At 39.7% G+C, this 15,822-nt stretch overlaps 2 protein-coding genes and 2 pseudogenes across 2 annotated transcripts in view; all 4 read right to left on the bottom strand.

The window, feature by feature from the left end:
* LOC103553611 (tripartite motif-containing protein 5-like) overlaps positions 1–13,440 on the bottom strand; it is a 36,759-nt gene extending 23,319 nt beyond the window's left edge. The window contains exons 1-2 of the mRNA XM_070624266.1: positions 13,210–13,440; positions 9,689–9,711 (exon numbers count right to left, since the gene is read on the bottom strand). The gene's annotated coding sequence lies outside the window, so the exon portion shown is untranslated. The remainder of the gene's footprint in view (positions 1–9,688; positions 9,712–13,209) is intronic.
* LOC139073337 (ankyrin repeat domain-containing protein 40 pseudogene) lies at positions 4,117–5,484 on the bottom strand (annotated as a pseudogene).
* LOC103553619 (E3 ubiquitin-protein ligase TRIM22-like) lies at positions 7,056–15,213 on the bottom strand (annotated as a pseudogene).
* LOC103554374 (tripartite motif-containing protein 5-like) overlaps positions 10,032–15,822 on the bottom strand; it is a 46,035-nt gene continuing 40,244 nt past the window's right edge. Inside the window, exons 7-8 of the transcript XR_011541186.1 lie at positions 14,096–14,195; positions 10,032–13,440 (exon numbers count right to left, since the gene is read on the bottom strand). The gene's annotated coding sequence lies outside the window, so the exon portion shown is untranslated. The remainder of the gene's footprint in view (positions 13,441–14,095; positions 14,196–15,822) is intronic.

Here is a 15,822-nt window from a genome sequence, read left to right as displayed (position 1 = left end):
CAAGGGAACAGTTCCTGGAACAGCTGCAGGGGCCGCTCCTCAGAATTTGGACACAAGTTTTCTAGGACGGAGAGAGTGATTGGAGAGCCTGGTGGAACGGTGGCTCAGGCAGACACTGTTTCCCAGCCAGGACTTAATTTGGCACCGTAGGATGGTTTCATCTCAGCTCAGCCTTCCCCCAGGCTCTCCTGACTGTTATCATGGCAGCAGGTGCTGTCAGGGCAAAAAGTCTCCTCTTAAACGGGGTGCTAAATCAGAGTTTAATAACATGCATACACCGGAGAAACCCAAGAAAATTAAGTCACTAAAATAGAAGAAACCACAATCTTAAATACCATCTTCAGCTAAAGACAAAGGAGGATGTTGGGGTGAATGGTTTGGAACTTCTGAGAGGAGAAGGGCAATTCACATAAAGGTGGAAAAGCAAACGTTCAGTGAACAAATGTTTGCCATGTCATCACAGACAAGGGGACATGGAGAAGACTCTGATCTCTAGCTCTGCCAAGTGCCCTCACTATACTCGGCCCATATTCTTTATAGATATTTCTGGGAATACCTGTGTTCGTCTTACAGGCCACTTCTCGAAATTCCACTGGGTAGTTCTGGGGTGGTAAAGAAAACCTTTGTGAGTCTTTCGTTTCTTTAAAATAATCAATCTCCCAAAGAAGCATATTTTGGGGTGGCAAACTCTGTTCCTTTTCAAGGACAACCCAGTGAGAACCTAAAAGAGAGAACCCCCACTAAGCTGTGCCCACACTCCTGTCCAGAGAAACTAGGACACAATAAATGTGAGTCCTTTTATCTTAAAATGTGAGCCTTTTGCTAAACTTGTGGTATCTGGTTACACAGTAATAGAAAATGAATACAATGTTTATCTAGTATGTTGAGTTAGTTTAAAGAGGATATTTTTACTACAGAAGATGATGAGAACAAAGTTATTTTTACAATAAAGTAATATTTATACTTTGAGAGAAAAATTTTTAAAGACTGTGATTCTTTATTCTAATTATCCTCTTTCTTGAAATCAAGCAAAACTAATTATTTTAAAGTGAAAAAATGTGCTTTCTTAAAATGATTTATTTCAAGTCCGAAAAAAAGTCAAGAAAATATGAATAGACATCACTCTGGATCAGTGCCTATGTGCTGCAAAATAGCAGAAGTTATTACAAATATTTTGTTATTTAATTCCCACAACATCCCTATCAGGTAAGTTTTATTATTTTTATTTATTTTGCAAGTGAGAAATTGAATTCCATAGAAATTAGTTAATTTTGATAATGGCTGTATCGTCATACAAAATTAGGTCTGTTTTCATATTCCTGCCTTTTAACCATCCAATTACAATATTCATGCCCTACACTAAATGGAGGGGATATTTTCTTCATGTCATCTGCAATGGCATGCTGGTCCTGAAGTATCTCAGTATACTATTATCCATTTTCACGTCTACTCCTGTCCCATTTATGGCTCCATGGATGGAGCACATCAAATTATATTTCATGGTACCTAAGATTTTCCCTAATATGCACCAGGCTTCTCCTGCAGGTCAGCATTTCCTGGCTCTCTCTTCTGCCCCACATCTTTGGGAGTCAGGCTGCTGCCTTCTCTGTGATTTGGTGCAGAGGAGACATCGCAGATTCTGCAGTAGCACACCTGATCCTAATCCTCCCTCTCCCATTCATTACCTTTGGGGCCATAGGGAAAAAGTTTAACAGGTTTTAAATTCTTTTAAACTCATGATACAACTATCTCCTGTGGATGATGTTTGTAAAGACTAACTGGGATAATGTTAATGCATAAGTGTGTATATTTAAACAAGTGATTACATGTATATATAAATATATGTACATATGTGTATATGTGTGTGTGTATGTATAAAGAGAGAAAGAGATGTAGATATATACAGATTAACACATTGATCTCAATTCACACACTTTTCTTTTGATGCAGTATGACCAAGATACTCATCTTTCTCTAAAGTCCTGCAAATCCCTTTTTTTTCAGTCAGTTAATATTTAATTGCAATAGTGTTTTTATGATCGAACAGTCAACAATGCACAAAGAACAAAACGTTCAGGGAATGTTTACACACAGTGAAAAAATACTTTAAATATGCAGTGGAGGAGGAGGGGTGAATTTACAGTTAACACAGCTAAAGGAAAGATCCTTGTTATAAATTGCACAGAGCATGTAAAAATGTTTCCCTGAATGCACAGAGTAAGACTTTAATTAAGACCTACCAGCAACTGTGCACCTTATCCCACTGCCATCGGCAGGAGTCAGTTGACCACAGAGGACTTTGTAAAGGAAAAGAGAGAACAATGTTGGCCCATCTCTCACTGGAGATGCCAGCCCCTTGCTAGCCCATTTCCAAGCCCAGGGTATGCCCAGAGCTACTTCTCGGCAGGCCACCTCCCAGCCAGAGGCCTCCACTGCTTCTGAGAATCTCCAGTGGATCCCAATAGCTAGAAGAGTTTTAACCCCAATGATTTAGACATTAATTAATACTGAATTTATTTATTCCAGGATAAAGCTAGCCTTCATTGTGTCAATAAATTGAAATTTTTTCAAAGAGAAGGGAAAAAAGCTTAGTATGTCTAGATAAACTATCTTCTGATTGGTTGAAACACAAGTAAGGTTTCTTCTTTAAAGCACTTCAGAGAAAGAGGGTAATAAGTAACCTTTACTCTGCTGTGTAAACACTGTACAGTAACTCACCATCAGTCCTTGGTGGAACCCAATTAAGTTACTGAACAGAGTGACTCTGTGAAGTTGGCCTTGAAAACACCTCAACCTCAGCTCAGCATTTAGGTGGCAGAAGGAGGCCATTAACTTCGCACAACATCCTCTTCCGTTGATGTCTGCACTCTCTCTCTCGATTCTAGAGTGCCAGTAAAATTAACCCAGTTGGGATGTTTTCTCTGAAAACTATAGGCACTATGGGGGAAAAACCTTCTTAAGACAGCGGGGACGCTTTTCAACAGCTGGCTTCAAACCTCTGCTCTCCTGTTGTTGAAGTGCGCTCGTTCTTATTTCTAAAATTAAGCTGTTTGTTGCAACCAGAGAGTGGCTTTTCTTTTAACACTAATGACACTGAAGGAGAAGAAAAGAATCCTTGAATGCACTCTTTAAAAAAATTCTCATGCCATCCATGCTCAAGAGTTTAGTGAGATGTTTGTTTTTTCCTGAACAAAGTCTGGTGGACTCAAAACTGACTTTGTTAAGTGAATTGGTGATGGTAGTGGGGAAAGCTCTCAGATCAAATGATTTGTTTACAAAAGCACAGATTTCAGGGTTGTATAAAAATCCAAATAATTTCAAGATAATCTTTACTTTTGATATAAAAATAAGGATGCTAACTCCTTTATCTCAGTTTATCGCAATAATTTTTTAAAAAGCCACAGATTCTGTCTCAACAATTGCTTTTCATTGCTAGCAGAAAATGAAAGAGAGGACACGGTTTGGCAATGCTTGTGCTCTTCTCATATGACACAATTAAACGCATAGATGAAAGGAATCACTTTAGAGTTAAAAGAAAGTGGTTGCTCTCTCAGAAAGCATCAGAGAATCCTCTGGTGACCACAAAGGAGATAATGCAGAGATAACTGTCTAGGCAATGGCAGACTAGAGACAGAGAAGTAGTCATGAGTGTTTACAAAGGAAAAAGCAGGAGGAAGGGAACCTCTTTTGATTTATACCATACATACTATTAGGTAACTGTTTTTAAATATTTTAACCTAAGAAACATTTGTACCTATGTTCTGTGAAACCTGACAGCCACAACTCAGGCTAAAATTCCTTTGTTCTGTACCTGTGCTTTCCCCAGTTCTTTCCCCTAGTTGGTTCACATTTTAGGAGAGTTGGGAGCATGCAAAACCAAGAAAAATGTATCCTGGCTCTTCAATTGCACTGTCAACAAGAGTGTCTAGAAACAGGCTCCGCATTCTTTCAGCTTTACTTGGACAACTCTTTTACATTCTGCACATAAAACACATTGGATACAGGACCACCGGCTTTTACCTCTCCAGACCACTTCTCAGCTGTTCACAGCTTCAAGCAATAGGTTTATTGTGCGCCTAGAGGCTTGGAAGTGTGGGCACCACTGTTTGGGGTCAGGGGCCTCCTAACTTGGTGGAAGAATGTATGCTATGCAGTGGCAGCAGCGACCCTCCTGGGTATACCAGGCATTTAGATCAGTGCCTTGTCTTTGGCCCAGAGGTGACACACATTGTCACAATATTCAGTGATAAAAGTCCTTGCTGCATGAGGAAGTCAGTTTTGAAGCTCTCTTGTTGTAGCAAGACCTTTCAGTCAGTGTGGATGCAGCATTTCTGAAGAAAAATTATTTTCACTTATCATTAGAATCAGTTCCAACTCTTGGAAATCTTGAAGTTGAGCAACATCTTTGTCTTTTCTTACCAGAGCACTGGATACCTTTCTGATCTCCACTTATCCGGATTAACACTCAGGGCACAGTAAGTCATTCTGAGCAATTTGTGGTAGGTAAGCTCCTGAAGGGCCAGTTCAATTTTAACAAAATCATTTTCTCAAAGAGATGGGTTCTGAACCCTCATCTTAAGTACTAGCTCTTGCATATTAAATGGAAATGCTCCAGTGAGTAAAAATGGAGGGAATGCTGGCAGCAGTCGTGTAAACATCCCATTTTGCAGCTCCAGCAACACTGGCAGGTTGGACAGGACAGAAGAGAACAGTGAGCGACTGTGACTCCCTGGTGACTAACGAACAGTCTCCGGTTTTGTGCTTTCTGGTGTTCTGAGTATGGCAGAGGGGGCAGACACCTCCTAGTTCTGAACCAGTGTCAAGAGGTGTGGTCCCACAAAAAGGTTCCCAGCAGGGGAGGGTCCCTATGAAGGAGCAACGGAGGTGAGCCATCCACAAGAAGTGATGCAGGAGGTGAAGATGAGCCCCCATTCTGCAGTTGGGCTGAATCCTCTACTGTGGGATTGTAGATAAAATGGAAGTCTGTCTTGGCCAAACAATTAGGAACAAAAGGTAGGTCTGTCTCCTTCTTAAACTGGGGGTAGTTTTCTTCATCATAATCATTTTCTACTCCCATAATCTTCCTAATTTCTCTCCTTGATGTTAATTGGACTGGCATTTCTCCTTTTGTGGTAAGAATTTCTCTGTCAGATGCTCATTTTAACAAGTTAGAGACCACCTGGTCATGACTGTGTTTACATATCCAGTGTACACAGGTCCAGTTGGTGACCTCATTTGGGGAGCTCACATTGACCCCACTCTCTACCAGTTTCTGTACTTCTTGAATGTCCTGCAGGCTGATGCTGTGCACCAGTCCCCTGCTGTTCCTGGCCCACAGGTCAAGCATCCTCCAGTCCTGCAAATCTTCATTCAAATTTTGTACAGTATTGTAGCCTGCTCTAAGTTACAAGGCATACTTCTCTAGCAACAGTTTGTGTCTTTGTTCTCCTAGGTAGTCCTATTCTTCATCCTAAGTTTGAAAGTGATTTTTTTAAAAAAGAGATGAAAAGTGCCTAAGGTACTAAATACAGTGGTATACCCAAGTGTTTCACTACAGGGAAAAGGACTGAACACGAAAAGGCTGTCTCTCATAAGGACAGGTGGGCAGAAACCCGACCCTCTTCACAGGACACATCATGAAAACTCAAACTGTCTGCAGGGGCATTTCAGAGCTGAAAAATGAGACTTCAGTAGAACCAATTCTCATTTTGTTGAAGCAAAACCAAACCAAAAGAAAACTGTTCCTAGGGACATTGGCATAGCTTATCTTTTTTCAGTAAAAATAATAAATATTTATTCTTACACGTAAGACTCTTAGCAAAGTGCTTTACATTTAATAAAACATAGACTCTCAAAGTGATCCTAGGAATTGGATACAATTTTTATTTTATTTTGTTTTGTTTTCTAAAGATTGGCACCTGAGCTAACAACCGTTGCTAATCTTTCTTTCATTGTTTTCTTCTTTTTCTCCCCCAAATCCTCCCAGTACATAGTTGTATATATATATATTCTTTTAGTTGTAGGTCCTTCTAGTTGTGGCATGTGGGATGCCACCTCACCGTGGCCTGATGAGAGGTGCCGTGTCCACGCCCAGGATCCGAACCAGTGAAACACTGGGCCATCGAAGCAGAGCACACGAACTTACCCACTCGGCCATGGGGCCAGCCCCTGGATACAATCTTTAAAATCAATTTTTATTTTAAGAAAATGAGGCCAAGAGATGGTAAGTAACTTCTTCAAGTTTACACAGCTTATAAGTGAAGAGACAAGATTTGACCTCAGAAATTCTGAGCACCAAGAATCTACTTTTGGTAAATATTTAATTTATGCACTTCTCACTTTAGCGCTGTGATAGACATGGGGTGCCATTGGTAAAGCAACACACTCTGAAGGATTCACTATGTAGGGACAGATTCTTATGCATGCTCCTAGATAACACAGATAGGGTTGACAAGTTTTGCTTTGTTAATTCTGTTCAGCAGCAGAGGGAATGAGGAAGAAAGGAGATGTGAGAGGAGTTACAGCAATACTGTTCTTTCTGTCAGAGGGATTAGATGTGTTTCCCTTGCAATACAAAAAAATAAGCATTCTCTCCTAACAAAAACAAGATATTAGGAAGAAAAAGTTCAAGCTTTCACTGTGTTAGGGAAGTGTATAGACTGTCATGGCTTGAATTATGTTCCCCCAAAATCATATGTTGCAGTTCTAATCACTAATACTTCAGAGTGTGACCTTATTTGGAGATAGGGTATTTACAGAGATAATTATGTTAAAATGATTAAGGTGAGCCCTACTGTAATGTGACTGGGTCCTCATCAAAAGGGAAAATTTAGGCAGAAAGCCATGCATAGTGAGAAGAAGATGTGAAGAGACATAGGGAGACAAGAGCCATCTACAAGTCAAAGAGAGAAAATTTTGACCAGATCCTTTCATCACAGCTGTCATAAAGAACCAACTCAGCTGACACCTTCACTTTGGACTTTTAGACTCCAGAACTGTGAGAATACAAATTGCTGTTGTTTAAGTCATTCAGTCAGTGGTACTTTGTTGTGGCAGCCCTAGTAGACCAATACAAAGACCTTCTAAATAAAAAAAGGGGAAAAAAGGAAGAGGTGGTTGGAATGGTGCAAATCAACTCAGGTGCAGTAGATGAGCCCCAGGACAAGAGCAGAGGAGGGTGAGAGATTAAGAATGTTCAGGAGCTCGAGGGGCACAGGGTGATGGGGCCTGGACAGTTCCAAGGATTGGAATATGGATAAACATTCTGAGAAAAGTGACATTTAGAGAAGTAATAGATGAGAGACCCATGGTGGGTGACATTGAAAAATGAGACAATGCCTTCTTCAGAGTCTAGGGAAACCTCTACATGATGGGGAGGAACAGCCATGGAAAGAGTCTGGGAATCAGAGGTGGAAGAGTCTTCAAAGGCATTGTACTCAGATTCATTCTGAAGCCCTATAACCCATTAGCCATATTGAAGTCTGTGTCTGGAGTATACATTTGAGTCGTTTACATTTGGCCAAAAATAAACCCAGAGATCTTATTTCTCTTGAAGTTCCTTTCATTACTGCATACCCTCCGGATCCAGGCAATCTTCCCAGACACATATACTTCCCAGGAATACTTTCCTGAGGATAAACATTGGCAGCCCAAGACATCGAAAGCTAAAAGATCATATGGATATATATACCTAACTGTAAAAGTTTGCACAACTATCCCTTGTCTCTAATCCAAAGACACACCAATACCAGTAATAGCATTGACTGGATTCAGCATCACATCCACTGTAGGAAAATTAAAGGGTCAAGTGAGGGTTATATAATGGGTGTGTCTTGCAACATTGTGAGGAGCAATACCGGGGGTTGACTGGGGGAACTTGTGTTGATAGGTCAGAGATGAGTAGGACACTTAAGAATGGTTGCATTAAGCATCTTTGGGGAAGAACACATGAAGCTAAGTCCATGAGACCTAGCCATAACCACCACTTCTGAAAAGGGACCAGAACATGGAGAATTGTGTACCCTGTAACTTCTTACTTCTGTAGCATTGGACCTCTCTCAGCTCTGAAATAACAAAAGCTGCAATGATGTCAGAGAGAAAGGAGTAAACACTGATACCTATCGTCTATCTAGAGTGGGGAGAGGGGAGGGGAGCCCTGTGAAGCTGTGAACTGGTTAATGAGGGGACAAAGCAGACACCAGGCCATTCCCATTTCAATCTGAACATCTTCAGCACAGGATCCCTTTCTCCTTGTCAGGCCTATCTCCTTTTTTTTTCAACTTTAATCTAGAAACAACATGCACTTTCCCATTTTGCCCTGATACTACAAGAATCCTACACCCACACTCCTCCCTTGGTTCTCCTCAACTTTAAATGCTTGCAGTTTCCCTATCAGATCGGAAGCTTGAAACACTCTCCTTTGTTCCTTGGGGACATTTTTGGCTTCTCCAGAGTCAAGGTCTCACTCCTAGGTACGAAAAACATTGACACCCACACCTCTGAATTTTGGTCCTTCCAAAACCACTGACTTCCTGTCTTTTCACTCTATTGATTCACTTGAACCTTATTCCCTAGAGACCTTGTGAAAGGAAAGAGGAGACTGCTGACCTTGAAGCCAGAAGAAATGTGCTCATGTCCACTTTCCCGTTTACCCTCTCTATGACCTTGGGAAGGTTGTGATCTCTTAGAAACATTGTTTCTTCCTTTCAATATGAAAATGTTAACCTCTGTCTCTCTACCTTGTGGAAATCATATGAAATGACATGAAATAATAGATTTTAAAAAACAAAACTTTGACAATTAAAAAAAAATTAATGTGTGGAAAAGTCACTGAATGGATATGGGTTCCCAGGGAGATGATCAGAAAATGAGGTTGCAGAGACTGAGTGTTTAATACATACCAAGTGTGAGAATACTGTCTGGAGGGCCCAAGATCTTGAAAGTCTGCTCCCCAGTAGGGAGGCCCTCAGAATACCATCTAAGATTTCATTTTCTCTGGAAATAATTACAATAATTTGGAAAAGAAGACATTATGAACACCAAACTAATACTGGTCTGAATTGCATGTGTTTGGAAAGAGTTTGATGCTCCCAGGTAAATGTGCAAATTTAGACAAAAAGTCACCATCTTTTCATTCTGGCTTCTAAAGTACATAAGAAAGATGGATAAATTGTTTGCACGAGGGATGAAATATTCCTTGAGATTCAATTCTGTTTTTGAATATCTAAACAGAACCATATAGAGGGACCTAGTCTCCGCCATTTCCAGGTCAGAAATTTTTATATAAAGGAGTTCTGTCCAATCCTGGGTACTTGTCAGATAAAGAAGACACAACCTTCCTACAAGTCAACCACCTATGAAATATGGGAAGCTCAGTGAGATACAGGCTAGCTGGGTGAATAAAATTGATAAAATCATAGGGGTCAGATAATACAATACCTTATCCATTATATGGCCATGGCCCCAAACTCTGTGACCTCCCCCAACAAATTCCCTACCATAAAATCTAGTCCACTCTCAATAGTTGTAGAACGCTCAAGCCATGATTTGTAAACAAGTTTAAAATAAATCTACATCATAATTTTCTTGGCTGAGCGATGTTTTATATTTATTGACCACCAGATAACTCTAATGGCTTTAGACCTCTCTTCACAGCACAGAAGGACCATCTCTGGTCTCCCTCACATACCTTTCCATGATGCCATTCACATCCTGGGGAGAAAAGAGAAAACATGAGTCAAGGAGTGACTTCTTCATTTCTTCACTTACAAAGCTCCATCACAACCCCAGTGTCCCCTGATATGGTAGGAATAGCGATGGCCCCAGTATGAGAGCCAAAAAGTAAAGAAAAGGTCCAGACCAGTCATTCTGAAAGACTCATGAGATATTGTCACATTTCCTAAAAGATAGAAACGGCTTTGACCCTATTGGAAGTACATCATAAGGCTTTCAATATCTGGAGGAGAAACATATTTATGAGGAAAACCAGAGGTTAATAATTTTTTTCCCAAAACAAATAAGGCTCTCTGTGAGACGATTTCAATAATTCATGGTTCTTTCATTTATTCAACAGAAATGTAAAGTGATATACTTATCAAGCATTATGCCAGCCTTTGTACAATCAAAAATGAGTAAATAACCATAATATTCCTCAAGGAGTTTACAGGGCTTTTGCTGAGGTTACAAGCAAACAAATGTATTTATGTAGGCATTTCTCAAGTCTCACTTCTCATTTTATACACTGTCTATTAGTGACCTCATCTACTCCCTTCAATTCAACATATACCTGTACAGCTGATTTCCAAGACTTTATTTTCACCCAATCTTTTCTCTTAAATACAGGCTCATATATTTAGTAGTAAAGAAGTCGCAGGAAAGAGTAACTTAGAATGTCTAATAGGTAACTCACTATTCGCCAATCAAATTTTCTCCTCTCTTATACTCCATTGTCCATAATGTTAACAATATCCACTTTATCACTCTCCTAATAACTGCAAAATTTACCCTCCTCTTCAGTTTCTACCAAGCCAGTTTAGTCCACATTCTTAACAACTTTTAGTCATGTGATCGTCTTTATCAACACAGATATAGTTATATTTCTTTGAAGAGATATGTACCAATACATTTGGTTTCTTTTACCTCAGACTTACCTCTTCCATGTTACCGAAAACTAGTTCAATGGCTGGGTCTCCACACTCTAAAAAAATGGTTTTGCACTGTGTATTAGGGCTCTTTTGGTACATAACAAAAACCACATAAAACTAGATTAAGTAGAAAAGGAGGATTTGGGGAGCAGTTATAGCTTTAGTCAAAGACTAATTTGAAGCTAAAACCTTGTCATCAAGATCTCATCTATGTCCTTTTCCAAATTCCATTTATTCCCTCTATATTGAATTTATTCTGAGTTCACCAAGGGGACGTGAATCTCCCGATATAAACTCCAGGAGAAGAGAGAATTCTCTTCCCAGTTACCACAAAAAATTCCGAGGCCTACATGACATTGGCCTGCATTGGCTCAGGTTCCCATATTGAAAGCATCACTGTGTTGTTGCTGGAAGGAAATGAAGCAGTGTTGAAGGCAAATTTCTATATTTTACTAGAATTAAGTTAGTATTAATCTGAAGTACATCATGATAGGATACCTTTCATATCGTCACTAGAGCAACTGCTAGGAAAGAAACTAAAAAAAAAATAAAGTTAGAAAATGAGGAAATTTTAAATAATATATTAGAAACACAAAAGAAGCTTCTTAAGGAGAAAGAGGAGAATAAAAACTAAAGGAGACATAGAGAAAGCAAATAGCAAAATGGCAAAGTTAAATACAGCTATGTCAATAATTGCATTAAAAGTCATTGTCTTAATATCCTAACTAAAAGACAGAGATTGTTGGACTGGATAGAAAGCAAGATTCAATTGTTGCTGTCTACAAAAGACATATTTTGGACTTAAAGACACAAATAGGGCAAAAGTAAAATGATAGATAAATAATACCACACAAGCAATTATCATAAGATAGTTCATGTCTATATTAATATCAGACAAAATAGATTTTAACACAATAAATACAATAAGAGTATGAGGGAAATTTCATAATGATAAAAGGTATGTCAAGAAGGTGCAACAATTATAAACGTATGTGCCCATAATAACAGAGCTTCAAAATACACCAAGCAAGATTAAAAGGAAAAATATACAGTTCAACAATAATAGTTGGAGATTTCAATAACTCACTGTCAATAACAAAATGAACAGCTTTCATGAAAATCGTCAAGGATACAGAAAACGTGGACAATGCTATCAACGACTTATAACTGACATCTATGGACTGTTTCAGACCATTTTGCCAGTGAATGCAGAATATACATTCTTTTCAAATTCATGCAGAAAAATTTTCTAGACGTAAAATATCTTAAGCTATAAAACAAGTGCAACACATTTAAAAGGCTGAAAAAATAAAATACGTGTTCTCTGATTACAGAGGAATTAAATTTGAAATCCACAACAGAAGAAAAAGAAATTACTAAATATTTTTCAATTAAACAACACACTTTCAAATATCTTAAGTGTTTATCAAAAAATCATGAAGGAAATTTGAAAATAAGTTGAACTGAGCAAAAATAAAAACTAAGTAATCAAATGCATGCAATAGAGCCAAAGCAATGGATTTATATCATTAAATACCGTATCAGAAGAGACGGTCTCAAATCAGTGATCTAAGTTTCCACTTTAGTAAAACTGGTGAAGGAACAGAATACTAAACCCAACACACACACACACACACACACGTGTGCACTTGAGTACGCACACACTCATACATAAAGAAAACAAAGGTGAGAGCAGAAATAACTGATACAGAATGGATTAAAAAATAGATAAAATCAATGAAACAGTAAAGTTTGTTCTTGAAAAAAATCAACAAAATTTGACCAAAGATAACTAAACTCAACAAAACAAAAGAGAGAAAAGCAAATCACCAAAATTAGGAATAAAAGAGGGGACATTACTGTGAGTGCTGTGGAAATTAAACACTTTATATGGGATTATTATAATTAACTTTATGTCTACAGATCAGACAGCTTAGACAGAATGGACAAATTCCTACAAAGGCATACACCACCAAAAAATGACTGAGGAACTGTAAAAAATTTAAATAATCCTGGACAAGTCAAAATATATTATTTTAAAGCTTTCCAAAAAGAACAATCCAGAGTGAGATGGCTTCCCTGGTGAACACTGTTGAATATTTAAAGAGAAAATAATACCAGTCCTTCACAAATATTGAAAAATGTAAAGAAAGAGAGGTAAAGTCTCAACCCATTCTATGAGGGAAAAAAAAAAACCCAAACTTTTGGAATCTGAAGTACACTCCTTTGTCTGTGACTAAGCTGGATCATAAAGATGTGCCAGATAAATGCTTAACATAGACCACAGATGACAGGGGTCTAGAGAATATTACTGGACACGATGGATCTTCTCTCCCAGGTCAAATTTTCACAATGCACTTGATCAGTTAATAAAAATGAGATTTTCCCCTTGTTATTCATGCATTCAATTATTCCTATAACCTCTGAAATACATGCAGGAAGGGGTACTGCAGGGCCAGAGGAATCTTAGTGTCACCATCAGAAAGAGCAAAGCAATACGGAGGAGAAGGAAACTCGCCTTCATTTTTCTTAAATCGCATATACAGGGCTTCTTCCCAAGTCTTACCTGCAGCATCTCCAGTGTTGACTCCTGCAACCAGTGCTCCACATCTGAGATGAGAGCGCTCACCAATCAGCTCTGCTCCACCGCCTCATTCTCAGCCTCAGCCAGGATAGGTAGAATACCTCCCTCTTCATTCGCCAGCGTTAGCAGCTCCCTCTGCTCCTCACACTCCAGGATACCTCTCCTTTGATTGAACTCTGCCTGGATTCTTTCTCTCTCATTTTGTATTTGATTCTTCAGGAATGAGAAAGAGAGAGAGGTACTCAGGCTCTCAGGCACAGCCTGGGAGCTAGAAAAAGAACATTCTGTTTGGGAAATTCTCACAGTGAAGTGAGATAGAAACAGGGGAACAAGTCTTAGGGAAGCCATTTTTCCCTGTATCTTATCTACGTCACATTAAAAAAAACAGTGGCCTCAAATCTGCATTATTGAGACCAACCCTTAGCTACAGTGGATACCTGGGTGTGGCTCAGCTTTCACACAGCTGTGCAGGACAGTCGAGCTTTCCTGCATTATTCTTGACCCCACACCCACCCTCTGCCAAAAGTTGAACACTGAGGATAAAATCCTGAGCCACTGCCAAATGTCTCCCCCGAGAAGGATCAAAGGCTCAAAAACATGACAGGAAAAGGACATAGAATTCATTAGCCGTCCTCACCAGAGAGTCTGTCTAAATGAATACCTCCCTCCAAATGTCTGTGTCATTTGTGATGTGTTCCCTTTTCAGCCCCACTCCTATTAGGGAAAGGATAAAAAGAGGAGGACTAATCAAACAACTTTTTGACACGTCAACTGTCAGGAAAAAATAAGGAAAGGAGCTCCTTGTGACTAACATCCAAAGTCTGGCACACATTTCAGTCTAACTCCCTCAGGATGTGCCTCCTCCTACCTTTCAGGCAGGCAGTCCTGACTTCTCTGACACCAGCTTCCAACTTCTCAGCTTCCTGCTGTTCCTCCCTCAGCTTCACCAGAACTGCCTGGAGTTTCTCCTGTGAAAGAGGAATCAAACCAGAATCAAGTACCAGGCTTTCTCAGCATTTGGATAAAGGATGATGAAATCAGCTCATCTCTGGACAGACTAGAGTTTAGAGAAACAGTGAGAACAGCAATTAGAATCTTTGACTTAGAAGAAAACCTGAGGTGGTGAATGTGTTCTTTAAGACTCAGCTGACAGAAGTCAGCATCTCCTCACCAAGAGAAGAGGGATTCTCTTTGTCCTGAAAGAAGAAATGGATACCAAGAGAGGGGAAGAATCTACATCTCAATCTGCCCAACTCCCCAGTTAACCCTCCTATTCAGAGGGATAATGAGAGCTTTTCTTGGGTACCTAATCTCTGCCTATTAGCACAAGATAAAAAAAATATATACTTCTGGCTAAGAGTCTGTACTGTAGGCTTATCCTTTTGTAACTGGAAGGAATGCACAGAAATGGCTTTCGGGTCTTGGAAGCTGAGCATAGGAAGAAAAGAGATCACAGGCCTGAGAGCTATGGTGACAAAGTAATTAAAATCCAAAGTAAAGTGGAGATTTCCCCTCAAGCATCATTTTCTTCCCTGTCTTTTCTCCATCTTGGTCTCTTACATGATATTCCTGGGCAACATCCTCTATGAGGAAGGTGTGGTGACCATGATGCTCCTGAGACAGCTCACAAAGCCAGCAAATGACCTTCCCATCCTCCTTACAGAAGAGCAAGAGTTTCTCTTCATGGTGCACACAGAGATCTCTCTTCTTCTGTTCCTCTTCTGAGCTCAACTTGACCTCCCTGAGCCTCTCTACTATGTTGTCCACATGCCAATGAGGCGGCAGGTTGCTGGGCTCATATGGGGTTTGGCACACAGGACAGTTGCTCTCTCCTTCTTGGCCTATCCTGGACTCTTTGTTATTTGTGGTGATGCAGGTTTGGCAGAAGCTGTGGCCACAGTCTAGGCTCAGGGGTTTTGTCAGAAGCACCAGGCAGATGGAGCCGGTCACCTCCTCCTTTATGTCCACGAGGATTCCTGAAACCATCGCAGCTGCTCCTCTGTCTTATCTGTCCTGACTTCTGAGTCTCCTCTTGCTCCTCTTATCTGTGCAATGACTGATATTTTCTTGCACTTTTACTCAGCAAAAGGGTGACGAGCTCTTTTCTACCAGGATCCATCAGTGACCCACCATCTATCCTGCTTGTTCTTTCCCATGACAGAAATACACCTTCAAAGTTAAAAGCACCAAACTAGTTGTTCTTCTGGGATTTTATACTTGCTCTTCTTTCAGCTGCCCTGATATCACTATGACTCACTTTTATACTTTAGTGAACTCTCTCCATATATATTGTCTTATCAAAAAGACCTGCTCTGACTAACGTATTTAGAGTGTAACCTTTGCCATCACTTACTGTACGTTTGCAATGATTTCTCTTATTATCATGATGTAATACACAAGGATGTGTGTGTGTACATGGTAAGAGGAAACCCTTTATCAGATGTACAAAGAGAGATAATAAGTGACTTACAAAGATCATTATTCTTAAATACACAGAGTTGAGATAAACCTAATGTTTGGGGTCCTCCTTCAGAGGTCAGTCTCCTCCTCCCCTCAGAGTTATTCCAAGACAAACAGAGGAAACTTCTCAGACCC

The sequence above is a fragment of the Equus przewalskii genome, chromosome 6 (genome assembly GCF_037783145.1).
Source record: "Equus przewalskii isolate Varuska chromosome 6, EquPr2, whole genome shotgun sequence".
Lineage (NCBI taxonomy): Eukaryota > Metazoa > Chordata > Mammalia > Perissodactyla > Equidae > Equus > Equus przewalskii.
This window is presented reverse-complemented; position numbering and strand designations above follow the sequence as displayed.